This window comes from Passer domesticus, chromosome 3, assembly GCF_036417665.1.
Source record: "Passer domesticus isolate bPasDom1 chromosome 3, bPasDom1.hap1, whole genome shotgun sequence".
NCBI classification, from domain to species: Eukaryota; Metazoa; Chordata; class Aves; order Passeriformes; family Passeridae; genus Passer; species Passer domesticus.
Window position 1 is genome coordinate 18,039,423 of NC_087476.1, and position 15,425 is coordinate 18,054,847.

Below are 15,425 nucleotides of genomic sequence, written 5' to 3' on the forward strand. Positions count from 1 at the left end.
AAACTTCTAAATTTCTGTATTTTTACAGGTTGCCTTCTTCCTTTTTTATTTAGTTCCAAATGTGTTTCTCAGCCTGGTTTATACAACAGTGTCATCTGATGTCTTCAGATGTCTTTTCTCTGGATGTTTGAAAGAAGAGGCCTTCTGAGTGCCAGAGTAAAAGAGGTTTTTGGAGATGCTGTCTGAACTAGGAGCCATTCAATAATTAACATTCAACAATTAATTATTTTAAGGCTTTAAAAGAAAGCCTTAAGCTTTCTGAATATATTTCCCAAAGCCTGTTGGTGGTCACTTATGTTGGGTTATGCTACATTCTACCTGAAAGGCTAAGAAAAATGAACCTTTACATCACCCTGCAATGATGGAATTTTCAAGTGAGGCAGTGGCTTCTGTCAAAAGAAGCACTTTGGAATTCTGAAAGACATCATAGGAGGAGATGGCCAACAGGCAGGAAAAGTCTGGGAGAAGACAGTCTTACACTGGTTGAACAGAAGGACATGAAAAACTCACAAGAGGCAAATTAACATCCATTCATGTTCATCACCAGCCGTAAGTTGCACAAAGCTTTTTCTTAGCTGAACAGGTAAGTATACTTAAGTAGCCAAATTCTTGGACAGTTATGTCTGTAAATGTGTCTAGTGGCTGTGTTCCTCTCCTGTACTCTTATTATGCAACCTTTCTCCCTCACAGAGAAGGTCAAGGCATGTTTTAGTTGCCTTTGCTAATTTTCAGGTCAAATACAGCTAAAGAGTTTCAATATTTTTCTTCTTTTTTTTTTTTTTTTTTTTTTTTTTCCTAATGTTTCCCAAATCCACGGGGAAGAAACATTGGAAGATGTGGGCATGTAGGTTTTTGGTGGTTGTTGTTGTTGGTTTGTTTTTTTATCTTGCATTTTCTATTGGAAATTTCCACTTGAATACAAGCTATTTTAAAAATAATAACCAAAAAAATTTTTTGTCACCAGCTGTAGTTCTTTGACTTCAGTTTTGAAACCACTCTGGTTAACTTCGAAAATGTTAGTAGCCTCACTAAATCCATCACGCATGTCTTTTCAAATGCAAATTTAATTCACTGTCCCTAAAAACCAAACCAGAAAAGCAAACAATAAAAAAAGATCATGCCTTGTAAAAGAGAGTCATAAGGCATAACAACTAGAAATCTTAACAGAGGAGTAAGGGAGAGAACTGTTCTAAGACTCTGTTCTCCTTGACAAGTGGTATTTATTTAAACAGCCTTCTGCTTCATTCTCCTGATTATTACACAAATATTTTATGCTCTGGTTGGTTTACAAGTGCATTAGCTCTTAGGAGAAGTATAGTACTTTTATTAGTGCTCTATGAGACTGTTATACAAAAACCCACCTGGGAGGTTTAAATTTTATATCCCCAGCTCTACTAATTGTTCTCTAAGGGATTAATTAGGGTAACTTTTTAGCTTTCCAACAAGTTTGTATTTACACTTACACTGAGTTAAGAAAGAGGTTACACAGTGATCACAGAAAAATTCCATTTGTTTCTTTAATGTATCTAAACCTTCTGATAGGGCTCACAGTAGTTACAGTAAAAATAAATGTACATAGAAACATAAGATTTTTAGAATAACATAATCACATTTCCATTTGATTTTGTCCTCTGAGTTCTCCAGACAAAGATAATTATTTATAAATAATATAAGGAAGTAGTTGAATGCAGTTAGAAGTCATTCATGTTTGTGATATGTTCTGATTATTCAATTTGTTTGCAAAAATATCTAGCAGAGCTGTGTCTTGTTAGTGTCTTTTCCTGGATGTCCAACTGGACTGTGCTTTTAAGACTACCACAGAGGAGGCCAAGTTAAAAAATTATTTCTTATCTTTATTCACCTGAATGGAGCCATTAGCCAAATTTCACAAATAATTTGTTCAGATCCGAATGTTAGGTGTGTATTGGACACTGAAACCTCTAATGAAATGGTCTGATATTCATACATGAAACTATTCTATGTGCTAATATAGACTCTCAGTTCAGAGACCAGAGTGCAGAGTAGTTTCCTAAAGAAATCACCTTTAAAAAAATTCTTGACAACTGCAGTCCTTTAAAGCCAGATGGAAACTTAAAGAGGGAAAGATGAATATTAACCAAGAAAAAAAAAAATTAACATTCAGATACCAACAGTAAAACTTTCTGTTGGAAATGGTCCCTGCCTGTGTTAGGTACTATTCTGTGCCCAGCATTAGTTTGGGACTGTGCAGGTCAGCCTGGTCCAGGACCAAGCTTGGGACCATTCAAACAATCAATCAAAATTCTTGAGTTAAATTTTATTTTTATCTATGCCAACTCAGTGAAACACCCTCCAGTCCAACCCAGTCTCTTCCATGGTAGTTATGAATATCCCTTATGGAGATAATAAACTAACTACTTTTAATAGTGTTCAAAAGCTATTTCCAGTTTTGGGTCCTCTCTTATTTTCTGTTGCTTACTAGAAAGATGGTAGTCAGCATTTGTCATGGGTGAATTTTCTGCCAAACCCAGGCTATGCAGGCAGCAACTGACAACCTAGCTCCTGCCCTTTGTGAGGAAAGTTTTCACTGTCCCTGGTCTTCCTTGTGATCAAGGAATCTTGCACTTTGATAGCGACCCTGTGACATTGAAAATGGAATAATTTTTTTGTTTGCCAAACAAGTATGGCAACAAAAGCACAAATGCTGAAGTAAAATTAAGTTAATTCTAAAACCATGTCAGCTAAAAAAGTTAGCTTCTGCATTTCAAAAGAGGCAGAAGGCAATCATAACAGAATTTTTCTTTATATTTGTCCATATTAAAATTTAATTTCAGGATCGTCTCTGTTTTCATTTAAAAAATATTGTATCCCCTTATCCTTAATCGCTATCCATTGGAACTGCTGATAGACCTGGATATAGCCTTCAAGGATGGACTTGGATAAAGGCACCCTTTATAAATCTCTCAAGTCATTGAGGATCTCACTGACTGTAAACATCCTAAGGGTATTTCTAAAACCTTTAATCTTGATGCAGTCTGACTGTAGCCTGTTTCCTTATTTTATTATTTTTATAAGGAAAATATGGCTGGGAGGTACTTATGTGAAGGGAGACACCAAACTGCAAGGCACTCAGTTAGTGTAGACTCAACTTACAGAGCAAGGTCAGGCTTATCTTGCAGACTGCATGTAGCTTGTTCAGAGTCAGTTTACATATTTCCAGGCTTTCTGGTGTGTCAGAGACCAACTTCTCTGTGAAGACTTTTCTTCATTGAACAGTTTTGTTTATCTAACACTTTAGCTCTTACATATTTTTTTTTTTCCCCCCTAGAAGGTCTCTAGAGTCTGGTAGCTATGGCCTCAGCAGCTTTACAGAGGAACTCATGCATTACAAGAAAGTCTCCCTCTGGTGATCCAAGCACAGAGTTTGACCTTAATAAATAGACAGGTTCTAAAATAGGAGACAAAATTCGTTTAGATAAGGGCCTTATTCTGTGGAAAGACATTTCTGTGAACTTTTTCAGTACTCTTTAATAGAGTGCCAAAATGTTTATGCCCCTATTAAAAAAAGAAAACAAAAACCAAAAATCAAAAAAAAAAAAGGAAGAAAACCAAACAAATTAAAAAAAAACAAACAAACAAACAAAAACAACCCAAACCAAAACAAAAAAAAACCACCTCATTTTAAATTAATTCCTCAGAGCTAGGGGAAACACCAGCTCTCAAATCTGAAGAGTGTGCAACAAGCAATTGCACAGCCTGGAAAGGCAAGCAAAGCACCTCTTTTGATTGTGGGGTTCTATTTTAACGAAACGGATTAAAATCCTTTAACATTTATGATACATTTGAATTATGTAGTAAACATCTACCCACTGGCAAAAATATGAAACCTTGGACAAAGTTTAATTTCATGATTTACTATAGTACACCCAGCAAACTATTGCAAGTAACTGTGCCACTGTATGCAGAAGCTGCCACAAATGTCAATTTTAGACTCGGAAAATTTGGAAACCCTAAAGATTATGTACTTTCTGCTTTGCTGTATAAAAGCTTCCACCCATTGGCAGTCAGAGTCATGATGTTATAATTTAATTTCCTCTAATGTAATGGGTTTTTTCCTGCTATGTTTAAGGCAATTTGAATCAATATCCCATGCAAGTCATTTAGTGCCCATATCTATAACCATTGCAGGCAGTGAATCGTCTAAACAACAAATAATTTGGGCTGAATTTCCTTCTTTCTCTCACTGGCTGTTTTTAATGGTATTCACTGTGACTTGATTTGAGTATTTTTAATTAAAAAATAATAATATGTTTAATAATAAAAATAAAAATAATTGTTTCCTGATCTGTTACTCAACCTTGAATGAGAAACAACACTTAATTGAAAGAACAAGTTCTTGTTTGTCCTCGTATCACAAGATACAGGGCAATAGTTTAATTAGGAATATCAAGTCTTACACTTTGCATTTAGCTCAAGGATCCACTCACATAACTTCCCAGAATATGACACTTTCCTTATGCAACACCTGTGGGTGCACTTCTACTGTTTCTGGACCTCTCACAAGGAATTCCCCAATACCCATGTGTTGGGTGTCCACTGAATGGCTTCTTTAAGAAGGAAAGACCACGGCACCAATCAGCCACCTGGAAAGTCACATAATTTCTAAGAGGGCCTAGACCAAGGAACAGGCTTAGATCTGTTTTGTCCCACAGTCTCATGCAATTGCAGTGGAGAAGGTGAAAGATGGTTCTCATTCAGGAGCCAATCTTCTATTCAGCAGTTCATAGTGGAGTCATGTCCCTGCCTCACCTCTCTCTAGAGGATAAAGCATTACATCCCTCCAAAAACAAAATCCTCTCAGAACACAGGTACTTCCAAACTGGCAGAAGACACCAAACACTGAAGTATATATGTCTTCCTCCAGAGAGAAACCGTGTACAAAATGCATATCCTCAGGTTGTGCTGCTCCACAATATTGGCAATTCTATGGATACTGAGGGAAATAGGTCAAGATATGACTTGACATATTATAAAGTGGCAAGATGACATGTCCCCTAGTGTCAGAGACTTGCATATTTTCCTTAAAGAAGGGGTGCCCTACATAATTCTATTCCAGTAAAGGCTTTGGCTTTAGTTTGAAAATTAAATTTTCAAATAACATTTTTCAGCAATACAACCCACAGGTAGACAAGAGAAATGCTTGCAGTATCAACCTCCACTGCAGCACATGAGACACATTAATTTATTTAATCAAGCTGTTTTTCTTCACTCAAAGATCAAAATTTCCAACACAATGCCAAAAATTCAAGCACTGAAAGATACTGCATCTATATGATTGTTCTAACTACTAAGTGGGATGACTGGGCACAAAAAAAACCCCAAACTGGCTTATGCACTGTCCAAGAGAATTGAACACTATTCTTATTACACTCAAAATTATGAGACGTAAGAATAAAAAAAGTACCAATGCCGGTTCTTTACTCCTTAAACTTCATCAGAAATGGGATTAGAGAAAAACAGGCATGGCTTCAACAGGCAGGATAGACCAAAAGAATGCTCAGAGGAAGAGATATCTTCAAGCACTTCAAGAAGCTGTTTGTCTAACCTCTTACTCATGCTGGTTGTGTCTGTGATAGATCAAACTAATTTGTGACTGGGTTAAAGGATTAAAAATCTTTTATGAAACTTTGACAGACATATTTTAAATTAGCACTTCAGTTTTCACTCCTATTATCCCAATCTTTAAATTTAATATTCTATGAATCCTCCAAAATGTATTGTTTAGTCAGGGGCCACAAACACAGCCAAAAAAATCCCTGAATTATGCAAGACTTTGTGTAAAGGTGTTGCAAATACTGAGTTGCACTGGAAAAGTCTTTAAATTGGCAATCTATTTTACTGCTGGGAAGCAATAAAATTGTTGCATACTTTCTGGTATCTAATCTCTTAATCAATATGAATTCCCAGTAACACGCAATGAATTCCAACCTGATTGAAACAATTAGCCTAACACTGTTGTCAAGAAAATAAACTATTACAAATCATGACATATTAAGTATTAATTTCTTAATCTAATTTGAAGTATGACTGCACACAGCCTCTCCATGATACTTACTGTTGATAATACAAATGTTGGCTGTGAGCCTGCAAAACGATCAGTGTGAGTTTATATTGGCATGTAGAGTCTGCAGATTTACATTACTTTGTAGAATGTAGCATACAGAGAAAATTGAAATGAAATTCTGCAGAACTTGTTTATGGCTGGCTTTTCCAAACTGGAAATCTTTTCTACATAACTCAATATAACCTTTGTTAAACTTAGGAAACAAAGCTCTCATGCATGCAGAAATAACCTTGAAATAACTTGCTACTACAACTAAAATTATTCCTAATTTAGTAACTTAATTGTTTTAGTCTTAATTATTAAGAATTTAATTCTTAAAGGCTGAAGATGGAGCTCTTAAACTAGAAGACTCTAACAGTTTATTGTATTCATCCTTGTATTGTGTGTTTACACAAAATTATTCCTATTAGGTGAAAGATAATAAAACATAATAAGCCATAATAAAAGACAACTCCCTGTGAAAAACACAGTCTCTATAAAGCTAATGTAAAATAACAAAGATAATAAGAAAGGATGGGATTCTCAATAGCATTTTAGAGAAAGGACAACTGAGGAATCAATTTCAGCAAGATGCCTCTCATTTACACTAATGCATATAACTTGTCCTCTAAATTCCTTCACAACAACAAAAGATCTTATCTTACCTCCCTTACCTCATATGTACCGTTCATCTCACCCAGAGGTGAACATCAAAATGAGCTCAGCAAAGTTGTGTTATAGAAGTGCCTGGTAGGGGAAATATTGTATTTTTAGGTCACATCTAAGTCTCTGATGTCCATGAGTAAGCTGTGTCAACCAAGAAAACCTAAGAATACTTTGCTTCATCAGATTTTTACTATTTAAAAAATAGATATCTTGTTTTAGCTAATTTTCTTTGTTCTTACAATAGAGAAAGAGCAGCACATCCAAAAGGTAATCTTCTTGTCTCTGTCTTTGAATGAGATTACTTTCAGGAACTCACAAATGCATTTTTATTTCATATGTCTTAAGTTAGAGAACCTCACACTCTCAGGCTTACTCAAGCCTGTACAGGAAAACTACTGTAAATTAGGAAAACAAGAAATGTGTCAAATCCCAGATGACTGTTTCAGCCAAAACAACACATTTCTTTTCTGAGGTGTCTCTTTTGATTTGCTGCCTGATAAAACAGTAGTAAAATAGTGAAGTATAAAGGACCTACCTTGTATTAGGAAGATCTTAAAATTTCTTGACACATAAAAACATCTGTACATATACCAAGACAATTTTTGGAACATGCAAAATATAGCCAACTCTGGAATGATATATCATGTAATAATGAACAAAATATTGTTGCAGAGAATGGCAAGCAACACTTCCCAAGAAATTTTTCATAAGCTGGCCTGCATCCTGAAAGAAATTGTTTGAAGGTCTCTATCCAGTCCCTTCTGTGACCACACCATTTACATTTTATTTAATTTAGCAGACTTATTGGCTGTTTTAGGAACCACTGATATAAAAACGTAGTAAAAGTAGATAGGACCATTTTTAAGAAAATTGTTGTAGAATAGAATACTTCAGTTCAAAGAAAACTACAACAATTTGGTGATTGTCCAACTGCCTGACCACTTCTGGGCTGACCAGCAGTTGAAAATGTTGCTAAGGGCATTACCCAAATGCCTCTTAAACATTGACAGGTTTGGGACATTGATCACCATTCTAGGAAACCTACTGTAGGGTTTGACCGCCTTTGCTGTAAACAAATGCTTCCTAATATCCAGTCTAAATCTCACTGGTGCAGCTTTGAAACAATCCTGCATGTCCTGTCACTGGATACCAGGGAGAATAGCTCAGTACCTCCTTCTCCACTTCTACTCCTCAGGAAGATGCAGAGAGCAAGAAGAGTCATCATTTTATGCAAAACCAGAAAGTTCCATGACACATCATATTTCACCAAAACATATATCTGGACTAGTTTGTCATAATCACTGCATGAAATATTATCAGGAAAAAAAGGTAGTAAGAATATTGGAAATGGGACCATTTAAAAGAGAGCATTTTAGTTTTGTCTTGTTTTGTTTTTGTTTTAATGCACTTTCCAAATCTGTATAAACTCATGAATTCTTGAGTTATATTAGTCAAACAATCCTTTATCCTTAATCTAATTTCATCTAACATCTTTAGAGGAATATGTACTTAGTCCATGACTCTGTATTGTCATTATTACTGTTAGACTCTGGCCACTAAATCAATAGCAGCCTAATCTGCCTCTAGAGATCACAGTATTGCAAGAGCTTACTCTTGGTCATGGATCATTTGAGATCTATGTAGAACTTTCATGTCAGTAATGGTGAGGTTTGGGACATAAGAAAACAGACACACATAATTTTATGAAACAGTAGTCCCTCAAATGAACAGCTTCAAATGCAAAGCAGAGGACACATGAAAAAAGTCATAGCAAAAGTTTGAAATAGTAGAATCCTAAGTGCATTGGAAACTAAGCAAAAAAAAAAAAAGACAACTGTCAGAATTGATCCAACATGCTAATTGGAGAGATTTTTCAAAATATCTCTCAGAGCTGAAGCATAATTCTGCTGTAAGCTAATGGGAATTGTGATCCTAAGACATATAACTATGATAAAAATTGTAGACTGTGTATGACAGGCTTTGGGGATGACCCAATGACAGTTGTCTGGGGCTGTATTTGTAATATCTCCAGGGATAAAGAGTCCACAGCCTTCTTTAGCAACCTGTTCCCAATACTCCATCACCCTAAATATATGTTTCCTGATGTTCAGACAACCCATCCTGCATTTCTGTTTGTGCTTCTTGTTCGTGCCACTGAGAACCACTGAAAGCAGTCTCCCTTCAGATATTCACATACATTGCACCCTCTTTTCTGATATTTACATAGATTAATAAGATCCCTCCTGAGCCTTCTCTTCTCTAGGAACAATGGTCCCAGCTCTCTCCGCCTTCCCTCACATAGGCAGTACCCAGGCCCTTAACCACCCTCGTGTCCCTTTGCTGAAGTCTCTCCGGTATGCCCATGTCTCTCTTATACAGAGAAGCCCAGAACTGGACACAGTGCTACAAGTGTGGCCTCACCAGTGCTGAATTAAGAGGCAGGATCCCCTTCCCTGGAGTCTCATGGAGCCCAGGGCCCCATTTGCCCTCCTTGCAGCAAAGGTTCCCCTGGCTCATGTTGAACTAGCTGTGCATCAGGACCCTCAGCTTCTTTTTGGCCATGCTGCTTTCCAGCTGATCCCCAACATATAATTTTGTTCAGAATTGTTTTTCCCCAGGTACAGAACTTTGTACTTCTCTTTGAACTTCATGGGGTTTATGGTTTCTTCAACCTGTATCCATTAAAAGGAATTTTCTACTATGTTAAATGTTTTGGTCCTTGTAACTGAAATTGAACTCATACTGTTGGATCTTTTTTTCTGAAAGAAAAAAAAAAAAGCATGGTTTTCTTCTTTTCATAGACAAATATATTTTCATTTCAATAGCTTCCTGTAGAAAACAATTGAAATTGTAAGATATGAATACTCCCTTGTCTGTGCAACCTTCAAAATATAACAAAACTTTTTCAGTTTTCAGGCAATGTCAGGCAGAAGCTCTCCCTACACATTCGACAGAAGTGATGGAAAGGACAATTACATTTTGTTAACAAACAAACATTCAGACATAAGGTAAAATTATGCTTGAGTGCACAGAATTTATTTTTTCCACTAAAGATTTAGTAATAAAAATGATGGAAGACTTATTAGTTTTTCTCAGTGGAAAAGTGATTTTTATTATTTTATGATATGTTACAGATTGGTCTTCAGTATATGTAGAGCAAACTACTTGAACAGAAAAAAAGTGTCATGTGAATCAAAATGCAAATAGCCTGCTGGGGGTTATATATAAAATTCTCTAGGGGTGTTGTTGTTGTTATTGTTTTTTGACTGGTTTGTTGGGGTTTTTAATAGAGCAAGTATCCAAAACCAAATAAAGCTGCATCAGTTTGACACACTTGAACTGGACTGGGACCTCAAGAGGGACTCAAGGGAGAAAAAGGATCCATTGAAGCTGTTCAAGTCAGAAGCACATCTCCAGATAGTCGCGGTTTTAAATTGCTTTCTTCATCCTCACTTCATTGGTGCTTATATACTGCTAAAAGAAATGGCTTCAACATGTACATGGTCTGATTAATTTCATGGTACTTAAAAATTTGATTCCTTTGTAAATTGCCTTGCAAAGTACTGTCTTCAGCTAAGATGAATGCATAAACGTGCATAAATCCAATGGCTAGACCTGCAATGCAAAAAAACTGTGTTAATCTGAACATTCCTAAAGAGACATGAAAATATGTATGCTAGCAGGTAGAAACAGCCAAATTGTGCTATACCAGTACAGTTCTTCTTTTGTCCTAGCCAACATATGGCAAAGTAAAATTATAGTGATTGCCTGATCCTTGCATTTCAGGGTGGGCAAATTAATGTAACCAAATTAGTGGTTTAGTAGTTTCCTCACCTCCTGTTTTGTTCTAAGCATTCTGAATTCAAACCAGCTAATTGAGATATCAGTGCTAAATGTAAAATCACTGGATTTTAAAAGACAAATCAGTGTGAAGATAGTGGAAATAATGTCATGCGACATTATTTCAGGAGTAAGGAACTTTGTGTAAGTTTTCTTCTCTAAGGCATAAAACACCCCTTTCTTTTATTTATTTAATTTATCAACAGCTGGAAAAATTAGGAAATCTTGAAATTTCATTTCTGGGAATTGTGTTTTGGCATTCAAAGCTTTGTAGCTGCTAATTGCAGTATTTTGTTGCAAGCCTCCTTGCATTCCAAGCCTGTTTTTTTCTTGTCCCATTACCTGAATATTCCCCAAAGAGAGCACAAAGTCTGTTTCACTGTTGAACTTTGTGTGGAAAGAAATGTCTGCCATGAACACCTGAAATTTTTCATCACCAGAAAGCTGTTTTAGAAGTGGGAATTCTATATTAATTTCTAATATCCCTTAAAATAAAGCAAAACCCACAACTTTTTTTCTAAATATTCCATCATACTGTATTTGTGTCCATTGTCAAAATGTTGAGTCTTGTCACTGGCAACCAGAAAGTTTATCCTCCCTAGGATGATAATTTTCAGTGTCTGAACAAGTACTTTTCTGTTTTTGCTCTTTGTGATTGAGAAGTACCCATAATTATCTACAGTATCATATTACCATCCTGAAAAAAATTCTTCCCTCCTTCTCCTCTTTTTCATGACTTGTAGAAAAGCAATTAACCTGTTATACTGATTAAGCTTAACTTTTTGCTTTTCTATGTTATCTTGTTTCTTACATAGACTGTTCAGAATATATATTAATATTTCTGCCAAAGAGATTTCTGAGATATTTTCTCTGTACTTCATTCAACAGCAAAAAAATACATCAGTAAAAAACTCTGGACATGTTCCTTTGAAAAAGATCTCTTAAAAAATTAATTTTTAAAAATTACATATTTAAAGGAATCTTGTATTCCTTACTGCCACTGTCTATATTTCACAATGGGAGAAATACTCTGGTTTTCCCGTATAGTTCTGACATTTGAAATTCTGGAAAAGTGCTAACTGTTAGATAGCATTAGTAAACAATTGTTTGTCATTAAAAAAATCATTTGGGGTTGAAAATAAGGGGTTTAGAGGCAGGGGACACCTTCTGAAGGTTTACTGTTGAGGGGAATCCCTCAAGAGACTGGTAGACAATAATTTCTCCAAATGGAACCTCAAAGTGTAAAATAATAAAATCTATGCCAGGTTGTCATTTACAGAATAATCTGAGTAGTATAAAGTAGTTTGATTTTCTTCTATTTTTAATTTTTACAACTATTAATAATAGGAAAATTAGTTACACTTAAAAGAATGATACTCAATTTATTTATAGAATAAAAAATAGGAACCTCTAAGCGTTACAAGAACTCCATATATATTTTAAATTTATTCACAAGCAACTTAATGCTTAAAGTACACTCAAAGCTGGGAAAAACCTAGGATGCAGTGCCACTAGACTATATATGTTCATGCTTGGTTAAGGGAGAATGCATCTCATTGTTCAGCCAACCAGTGTGTGTTACACTCATTTTCACAAATAAAAACTCTCAAGATTTAGAAAAAATAAGAATAATAATGAAATAAGAGGAAAGAGTCAGTGTACATTCCTGGTCAGATCAACTCAGTTTAAGTGAGCCATAAATTAATTCTGTCAAGCATGGAAGTGTCTCAAGCCTGTGAATAAATCACAGTAAGTCAGTAAGTGCATATTGGGTACACTTAAATTTAAATAAAAGTTTCTGTTTATAATCTCTCACATAACAGGATAGTTCAGAAATGCTAATGTTTACTATAAATGACCATCTTAAATTATTTTAACAAGCAGGCAGGTGAGTAGAATTGTATGGTGACTGCACCATATTTCAAGCTTTCAATTACAGCAATATATTCAAAGATTTCATCTTGTTGTTCTGAATATTCACATTGTGTTGATTCGCATAGGATTAATAACTACAACAATTCACACTTCTGAAACATTCTTTTTTCACATTTCTCTGTCTTTGCCTCTTTTGGTAAGTTTGATGTATGATTCCTTCATACCTTAAAGTGTAAAAATAGGGTGACTACTGAAAACTGTATATACAACTTCATAGGCTACCACATAACATTTTTCCAGACAAGAAATTAAGAAATGAAGGTTAAGGGAAGTATCTCTAATACACTTTCAAAATGTCAAATTAAATTTTCAAGACTGAAGCCTTTCTGGTTAGCTGTACCTTGACTAAATTTACTTCAGAGACTATGGTCACTCTAGCAAAAACTGTGCAAGATCCTACACTTCCTGGAGCAGTCACATGAGGAAAAGAAAATAAACAAGCTTGAAACCCTGGTACTATCCAGAACAAGTTCTTGTTTGACATTAATATCACTGATTAAAACAGTAGTTTCAATTATCTTCAAAAGGATCAAGCCTAAGCTAACTCTGTCAGTTAAACGTGCAGTTACCTCTGGTCCTTTTCTTGCTCTTATAAAATCTAAATCTGAAATTACTTTTCCCTCATCTATGGAAAAAGTTACATGTTTTCCTAATGAAAGTGAAATCTTTCATTTTGTTGCTGCTTAAGTTCTTACAAAGTCAGTGTGAGCTTGTTTTCTTGGTTTGTACTGACCAAGCTAATGGGATATGGACTTAGCTGTCATTTGCATCATCAAACTTTAGACCTCTTTTAAGATACCCACTATTACCTCTCTGATTTTCAGCACCTTAGTGTATGTGAGAGGGTTCTTGTAGGGTTTATTTTACACCATAAAAAATATAACTTTTCAATCAAAAATTTAGATTCAGAAAGTGTTAAAAAACCCCACAAATATTTTTCCCCTCCATTATAGAAGAAATGCTTTTGTCAAACAGCCAAAGAAGAAAAAAAATTAGGTATTTGTTAGAACTATCTGACCTGTGATTTGTTTTTCTTCGGATTTAATTCTTATCTAAATACTCTTGGTTTGCTTCCAAGAAAACATATTTTGCCTACTGTGAGGTTTAATTAGTTATAACTGGCATAGCATTGAAGATGGGAAGTATTCTGTCCAGCCTAAGTTACCTGTAGCAACTCTCATTTAATGCCTGTCTAAACTAAATAAAATATTATGCTACCTTTTTAAAAAAAGTATTTTTCTAGAAATACACATGCTAAATAAAATGCAAAATATTCTGTGTTTTTGCATAGTGGAAAAGTGTTATTCCATAGATGCATGCCCCTTTATTTACCATTCTCAGTCACCAACAGCAGAAACACCAGCATTTCCACTGAATGCCAAGAAAGCCAATATGACATGATTTATTTTTATTGGTAGTACTGAACCCAAGTCAAATCACAGCCCTGTACCAGACATTGCATGTACACGTTCAGTCCCAATCTGCAAAGCTTGCAGTCTAAACGAGCATCATAAACTGAAAGACATAGGAAGGGAACTGAGGCAGAAAGGTCAGTCAAAAATCACTTGCCCAGTTCACATAGCAAGATCTGTAAAACTGAGATCCAACCTACCTAGATTTCTTGGGGTTCAGCAAGACCTTAGGGTGGTATGTATCAACTGGTTGGGGAAAGAGGAACCTGAGGGTTTATTCTTAACCTACGAACAGAAAAATAATTATGAATACAGCGAGTCTAATGGTTGGATGCATCAGTAATATGAATGTGAAAACCATAGTTGTTCATCAGCTCAGGGAAACTTGGAGTCAAAATCCATGCTAAGACACCTCAGTAAAACTTTGAATCAGTTAGTGTGCAGTAAGAAAAGAGGAAAAGTTCAGAAAACATTGACAACAACCTACAATAAAATAATGATGGATTAAGCTTATTAATCTAGGAAAAGAGGAGGGAGGTTATGGCTGCTCACCCTTGGCTGGCCACCAGGTGCTCATCCAGATGTTCTCTCACTCCCCTTCCTCAACTGTATGGGGGAAGAAAACAAGGTGAAAAAGTTAATGGGTCAAGATAAGGACAGGGAAATCACTTACTTATTACCATCATGGACAAAACATGAACTTGGAGAAGATATATTGTATTTATTGTCTATTAAAAACATTATGGATTAGTAAGAAACAAATCAAAACTAAAGAGACTTTCTATGAACCCCACCTCCCCTTGTTCCCAGGCCCACCTTCACTCCCTCACTGTTCCCTTCCCGAGCAGCACAGGGCACGAGGAATGGGAGTCACACTCAGTTCATAACACATTTCTCTGCTCTTCCTTCCTCACATTTTTTTCCTGATCCAGAGTGGGGTCAGTCTGACATGAACTCTTTTCACAGGCTGCAGTTCTTCAGGGCAAATCCATCTGCTTCAGTGTGGGGTCCTCCACAAACTACAGGGCAGATGTCTGTTCTGACATGATTATCCAGGGGCTGCAGGGGAGCAAACTGGTCTTATTCATTATCTATGTGGAATCTGTGGTGCCTAGAGCATCTCTTCCCCCTCCTTCTTTCCTTATGTGGGTGTCTAAAAGACTGTTTTTCTGCTATTTTTCCCACTTATTTTTTTCACTCTCATGGTTTGACCCCAGCCAGCAACATATCCCTACACAGCTACTTGCTCACTCCTCCTGGGTGGGAAGGGAAAGAGAATTTAAACACTTAAAAGGAAAAAAAAAAAAACAAACTGTGGGTTGAGATAAGGACAGTTTAATAGGTAAGGTATAAGCTACATGTTTTAGAAAGCAAAACAAGAAATCCATTCACCACTTCCCATGTGTTCAGCCATGCCCAAGAAAGCAGATCTCCACACATCAGTGACTTGGGACCAAAAATGCCATCTATCCAAACATCCCCCCCTTCTC

At 35.9% G+C, this 15,425-nt stretch overlaps 1 long non-coding RNA gene across 1 annotated transcript; it reads right to left on the reverse strand.

Moving 5' to 3' along the window:
* Nucleotides 1–9,850: 9,850 nt before the first annotated feature.
* Nucleotides 9,851–15,161, reverse strand: LOC135297933 (uncharacterized). The gene is made up of 4 exons (XR_010359871.1): nt 14,752–15,161; nt 14,488–14,541; nt 14,136–14,220; nt 9,851–10,363 (listed from the first exon to the last, which is right to left on the reverse strand). It is a non-coding gene; the product is annotated as an uncharacterized LOC135297933 (long non-coding RNA).
* Nucleotides 15,162–15,425: the final 264 nt, after the last annotated feature.